Raw genomic sequence first — 6,549 nt, 5'->3', positions numbered from 1 at the left:
GGAAGGAGGTAGAAGGAAGGAGGGAAGTAGGTTGAAGAGAGGGAATGTGTTCCTGTGAGGCTACTGAGCATCTTAGAATGGGAGGTTTTTTTAGTTTGTTTTTTTTATTAATTGTATTATTGACTTATGCCATAATTGTATGTTTGTTTATTTCGGGGGGGGGGGGAATCAATAAAGTTTGTTTATAAAAAAAAAAAAAAAGGAACATAAACTTCTTCCACAACTCCGGTGCTCTGATGCCACATTCCCAGAATCCTAAATTTCAAAAACTGTTTTAAAAAGCAGATCATGATCAGTCAGGGACTCTAGTTAGAATAAACCTTTTTTAGTGCAACCTTCCCTCTTCAATCACAATTACTAGAACATTTTTTAGACAGGAAAGAAATAATATTTTACTAATCCATTCAGTGGATCCAGAACTTTTGTCCTTAGAATAAACCAACTGCAATCAACAGCATTCAAGTTGATAGTGATTAAATCTAGATACAATCAAAAATCTTGCTAGCATAGTATTCATCTATTGTACATCCAGTTCCTCTTATAACAATATGTTATTTAGTATTTAGACATCCACAAAACTCAAACTATATATGATATAGCATATTCAAATGAGGAGCCAAATATAGTTTGAGAATGGCATACTTTATCAGTTTGCTTTTTTAAAAAAATGTCCTGCTAGAAATGAATTATAAAACTGAATGAACAAATAACATGTTTTTAAATATGGAAATGTACAAGCAGCTCCAGGTACATTTGAAAGAGAAAAAATAAGAGATCAGAATGCTTTGCAAAATTTCAGAATGAAACAGATCTAGTGCACTATAAATAGGCATTTTTGTAATAGCCCCCCCTCTTGGATGCAGCCTGGATTCTTCAAATCCCAACATTTCAGTTAGTTTAAATAACTAAATGGTAATAAGCCTTGCCTGAATTCACTGATCATTTTATTACAGAAAGCTGCAAGAACAGTGGATGTTAATTTACAGCCCGCTGAAACAACAGAGCTGGAAGAGACCTTGGAGGTCGTCTAGTCTAGCCCCCCTGCTCAAGCAGGAGACCCTCTGCCATTTCAGACGGATGACTGTCTAGCCTCTTCTTGAAAACCTCCAGTGATGGAGCACCCCCATTGTCTGGTGGGAAGCTGTTCCACTGGGTAATTGTCCTCGCTGTTAGGAAGTGATGGCAGGACAAGAAACAACGGATGGAAACTAATCAAGGAGAGAAGCAACCTAGAACTAAGGAAAAACTTCCTGACAGAACAATTAACCAGTGGAACAACCTGCCTCCAGAAGCTGTGAATGCTCCAACACTGGAAGTTTTTAAGAAGAGACTGGACAGCCATTTGTCTGAAATAGTGTAGGGTTTCCTGCCTGAGCAGGGGGTTGGACTAGATGACCCCCAAGGTCCCTTCCAACTTTATTATTATTATTATTATTATTATTATTATTATTATTATTATTATTATTATTATTATTATTATTATTAGTAGTAGTAGTAGTAGTAGTAGTAGTAGTAGTAGTAGTAGTAGTAAATGTTGGCAATTTCACTGGAAAGCATAAGAAATCCCAGATGTTTATTACAAACCCAAAGAAAGCTAGGAATAACCCTAGGAAAAATAAGTGGGAACATATCTCTAATTATAGTAGTAACTTCTTTAGTAAGAATGGCAAACTAGGTCAGAACAGCTGGTTTTCATCTGATTTAAATCCTTAGCTGAAAGCTGATTAGCATTCCTTGTATAGAAGACTGCATTGCAGACTACATAAAGCACATGATCTCAAAGTAAAACTCTAATTCACTTTTCTAGTATGTATAGCATTATATCTTAATCTTGGAAATGCTTAAATACTTATCCATTACTACAGCCTTAAAAAGAAGAAGTATAATATATTCTCTATCTGACTTTTTTTTCATTAAATAAAATGCATAAATGCAAGGTAAATCACATAGTGTTCATCAGCACTCTGAGGTATACAGGTTGTCCTGAGGTTACAACAGCAATTGGGGCAGGAATTTCCATTGGTAAGTGCTGTGGTTATAGAACAAAATGACATGACGTTAAGTGAAGGTCTCACTTGACTGGCAAGGGGCAGGAGTGCCAGGCAAGCAGGTTGTGGGTGAGAGCTATAAGTTATTGGCTGCAGAAGGCAGGGAAGCAAAGTACAAGCAAATGAGTACACATGCAAAAAGCCCTAGGAAAGCTTTGCCTGTAGAAGCCAGCAAAAAAGGTTACAAATCAGATCACGTGACTATGAACTGCTGTAACCATCCTAATTGAGAACTGATTGCCAAGCTCCTATAGATTACCAGGATGCTCCAAAGGCTGCAGCTTCATGAACAGATAGTAAATCTCCCTTGTAACTTTGAACAGCCACTGAACAAGTGGTCATAACCCAAAGACCAACTTTTCTCATCTAAGTAGAGAAAAAAGAACTCAAGAAGGCCATTATACTTCAAAAATCTAAAACAGTCTTTCCCACCTGGATGATATTCACATCATCCACTGGCTTGAGATAACAGAAATTATTTTTGGCAAAGATAAAGTTAGAAACAGTTGATCAGGAATATATAGGAAATCTTTTTTCAGGGTATGGGAAACTATCTTGGTGTTGATATTCACTGTAAAAAGTGATTTGATTGGAAAGAATACAACACCAAGAGGAAATACTATTCTTTTGTTAAGAGGCTATGACCTGTAGGCTACAGTGGTTATTAAAATAATTCTTCATCCTCACCACTTTATTGGATTCATTTTCAGCCTATACTCTTAAAGAATTTTTAGGACAGTGAGAATTTATTAAATCCTTCATCCAAATACCTAATAAAAGCATCATACAGAACCCAGAAGTGACCTCAAAGGAGTCCTATTTGATCATTCATTTTATTTGTTATTACCTTGGAGAATGGTGTTCATAAAAAAATATAGAGCCATATTAAGATAGCCTTCACAATTCTCAATCTTACATAACAGAACACCATGAAAGATTATCTTAAATTTTCTGTTAATATCAAGACATATTATAGTGCTCCCACCTAAATAAATATCTTTTTGCTTTTAAAACATTCATAGCAATTTACATCATAAAAAGAGTATTTTTAACTTATGTACTTCATTTATATTCCACATATAAATGTGAAACCATATTCCACATGTAATGTATAACCAAAATAATTAAAACAGTAATAAAGAAATAATAATCCTTTAAATATTAAAACCTGTAAAAGATTGTTGGTGACGAATGGAAAACTGAATGGATATAATGAAGCTTATTTCACAAATGGCAATTTTAAATCATTCAAGAGATTTCTCCTTTTAATTAATTCCCCATTAATAAGGAACTTCCAAGAAATGGCAAACAATTTCTGAAATCTTGCTAAGCAAACTGCAAGGTCTTGTCCAAACAGTCACCAGGAATCAATACTGACTTGAAGCTCCCTCCCCGCAAAAGATATACTGATGGCAGATTTTGTATGCCCTTCTGAACATATCTTGAGGTTTTGCTAAGGTCAGGAACAACAGAACCTTGTGGATTTCTGGTAGAAGGATGCTTTCCAGAATTACTATTATGATTATTTTTTTAAGTAAGGGTATCTAAATGTGGATCAATTCCACATTCCAAGTTAAGATCATTTCTCATTTGCTACTCTAATATGGCAGCAAACTTTATAACAATTTTAAATTAACATTTAAAATTGGTAGCAACAGTTGAAAAACAAACACCAGAATACAGCCCAAAGATTGCCAATAGATCAGACACGTTAACAAAAGCAGAATCCATTTTCTTAAAATAAGCATTTGACTTTTTTCAAATCTTTTACAAATAAGCTTAATTCTAATCTCTTGCAAAGAATGCTACAGTAAACAGGAGGCCATATTTTCAGAATGTGACTGTCAACTTCCTACTGACGTCAATGGACAGATTTGTTTTTAAAAATGTCATTATAAACAAATGTGATTTAGGAAACAGGTAGAACGCCAACCCTCCCCCCACCTTGCAACAGTTAAAACAATGAATGGGTATCAATTTTTAACAAATATACTACAAGTAGGAATTTTGCATATATGTGCTACTAAATGAAACTCCATAGATAAAAAACAAATATTCACAACATAAATTAAAATAATTTTTAAAGCTTTTGGAGAAAAAAACAAATAGGAAAAAGGAGAATATCTGATATTATTCTACTTACTCCATCTTTTTTCTTTACACTCTATTCTCCCCAGTTTATGAACTAAAATACAATAAAAAAATGTAATAGTGATGTCAAATGACATCTTCTCTATTCCTGCATATAACTGAGATTATGAACAAAACAAAATGGAGATGCAGTTTCAAGACTATATGTCGGGCCCCCCGGTTTGACACTATATACTTCCAATTACTTGTTTTACAATAAATGTAAAAATAAATTAATATATAAATAATTCCATGACAGAAATTTATTTATGACCTCAGAGAATAAACTTAATTTATTAGCTCTTCAAAGCCTAGATTGAGGGCTTATGCAGAAAGTTGTGGGAGGAATTGCAAAATTCCTTGAGGCTTACCTTTAATCAAACAGAACACGGGCAATTTTTACTAGGGATGAAAAAGTTCTTCCTTGGTTTGCATTTTATGGAAACGTCATTAGTTCATAATATCTAAACCTATAAGCAAAAAAACCTGGAAAAAATATACTGTAAAATAGTTGTCCATTTTTCCAAATACTAGAATACTGTTTATAATTTTTAAATTGCAAATGTATCAATAAAAAGTGTTTACAACTATATATAGTACAGAAATAACTGTAAAATTAATATATTTTTACAATGAATTTAAATATATATAGTAGGAAAATGCACATATAATCAGGCAAATTATCATTTGAATGGTCTTGCAGAAATTATTTAAAGAAAATTACAAGCCACTACAAAAACAGAATCCATTGAAATTAAGACTAGTGTGCATCTTATTTCCAGAATAGATGAAAATGTCTGAAAATATTTAAAGTTATAGGCCAAGTTGTCACTCAGTGTACATAATTTGATTCCAATGCTGTTGAGTTAAAAAAACTTAAAATGTGACATGATATAGGAAAGGATTATATAGTAAGAAAAAAGGATGATTAAATAAATAATGGATTGTAACAGCCATTATTTAATAGTGCAATAGCTGTCATTAAACCATTATAAAAGGGAATAGTTATAGGCTTATTATTAACTTACATAGTTCAACATGAAAATATTCTGTCACTATATAAAATATTTCCAATATAGATTTTGCATCTAAATTACTGCCTTTCTTTGAAAATATCATTGATTTCTGCAAGTACTTTTTTACTATACCCTCTAAAAACTGTAAGCTGGGATGAGATGACAATTCATTAAAAAAGAAGTAAAATAAAAAATTGAATTGATGGTTTCAATTCCTGTGTATTAGTGAGCAAAGAAATAGTTCAACGCATTTGTAACAAAACTGTTAGATTATTATAACCAATACTGTAAAATTCCAGTGTTCTTACTTTGTTTATCATAGCATTTCTCAAGTTGGCAACTTGAAGTTGTGTGGACTTCAACTCTAGAAATTTTCCAGCCAACATGCTGGTGTATACAAACAGATAGGAGATGGTGGAAACATAAGATTGCAGCTAATAAAAACTGATTCGTGTAACACTAAACCATTATCAATGTTTCTGGAAATCACTATGTTTAGAAAGAGTAATTCAACATAGGGTTTCTCAACCTTACAGCTTTTAATTGTCATAAAAGAGAATCAAAGAACTATCAAAGAACTATCTCTATCAAAGAACTTAAATTCCTCTATGAAAAAAATCAGAAAAAATACATCATAATAGGAAATTAACTTGTGGTTGTTTTATATATAGTTTACAGTTGCTTCACAGACTTATTCCGTGTCCCACCTGTTCTGAGACTCTTTGGTGATATGTACTTCACTGGTTCTCAATTACAAGTTTAGCATTGTATTTGAATTAATCTGTGGCAAACTGATTTATATTTATCAATGACCAAAAAAAATGTATGTGAAATCAGAAATCTAATAGGTCAAATATTGGACTGTCTTAAAACCAAGCTGAATTTATTAATTCTTTTTTTACCTTTGACAAAAAGGGAAAAGGAAATGTGTAAGCTATTAAAAGAATCCAAACACATTGCCGGAAAAAAATGTAACCTTCTGTCCTTACAAATCCCAACAATGCACTTTTCCTCTTCATTGCACAAGTGTGTATTATTGGGGGAAACAACCCAAGGACTGAATATCAAGGGAAGAAGAACAGAATTTATTAACCTCCATTTCTAAAGTTCTAAACTGAATCTCCAAATGAAGAAGTTTATTTCACCTTAAAGCAAGAATGTTAGATCGCGCAGGCAGTAAGACACGAGTCGAGTGACAGTCAGCTCTTGGTTTATTGGCAAGGCATAAAGTAAATCCGGACTGGCTCTCTGGGCCAGGGGAGCCCTCTTTTATGGGATTCCCCTGGCTTGTAATCACACAATTCCATTGGCTGGCAAGACCCTGTTGCTAGTTAGCCAACCAGCAACGGGCATGA

This window comes from Protobothrops mucrosquamatus, unplaced genomic scaffold (assembly GCF_001527695.2).
Source record: "Protobothrops mucrosquamatus isolate PMUCROS unplaced genomic scaffold, P.Mucros_1.0 scaffold47, whole genome shotgun sequence".
NCBI classification, from domain to species: Eukaryota; Metazoa; Chordata; class Lepidosauria; order Squamata; family Viperidae; genus Protobothrops; species Protobothrops mucrosquamatus.
The sequence above is the reverse complement of the archived record's forward strand: the minus strand, read 5'-3'. Positions refer to the sequence as shown.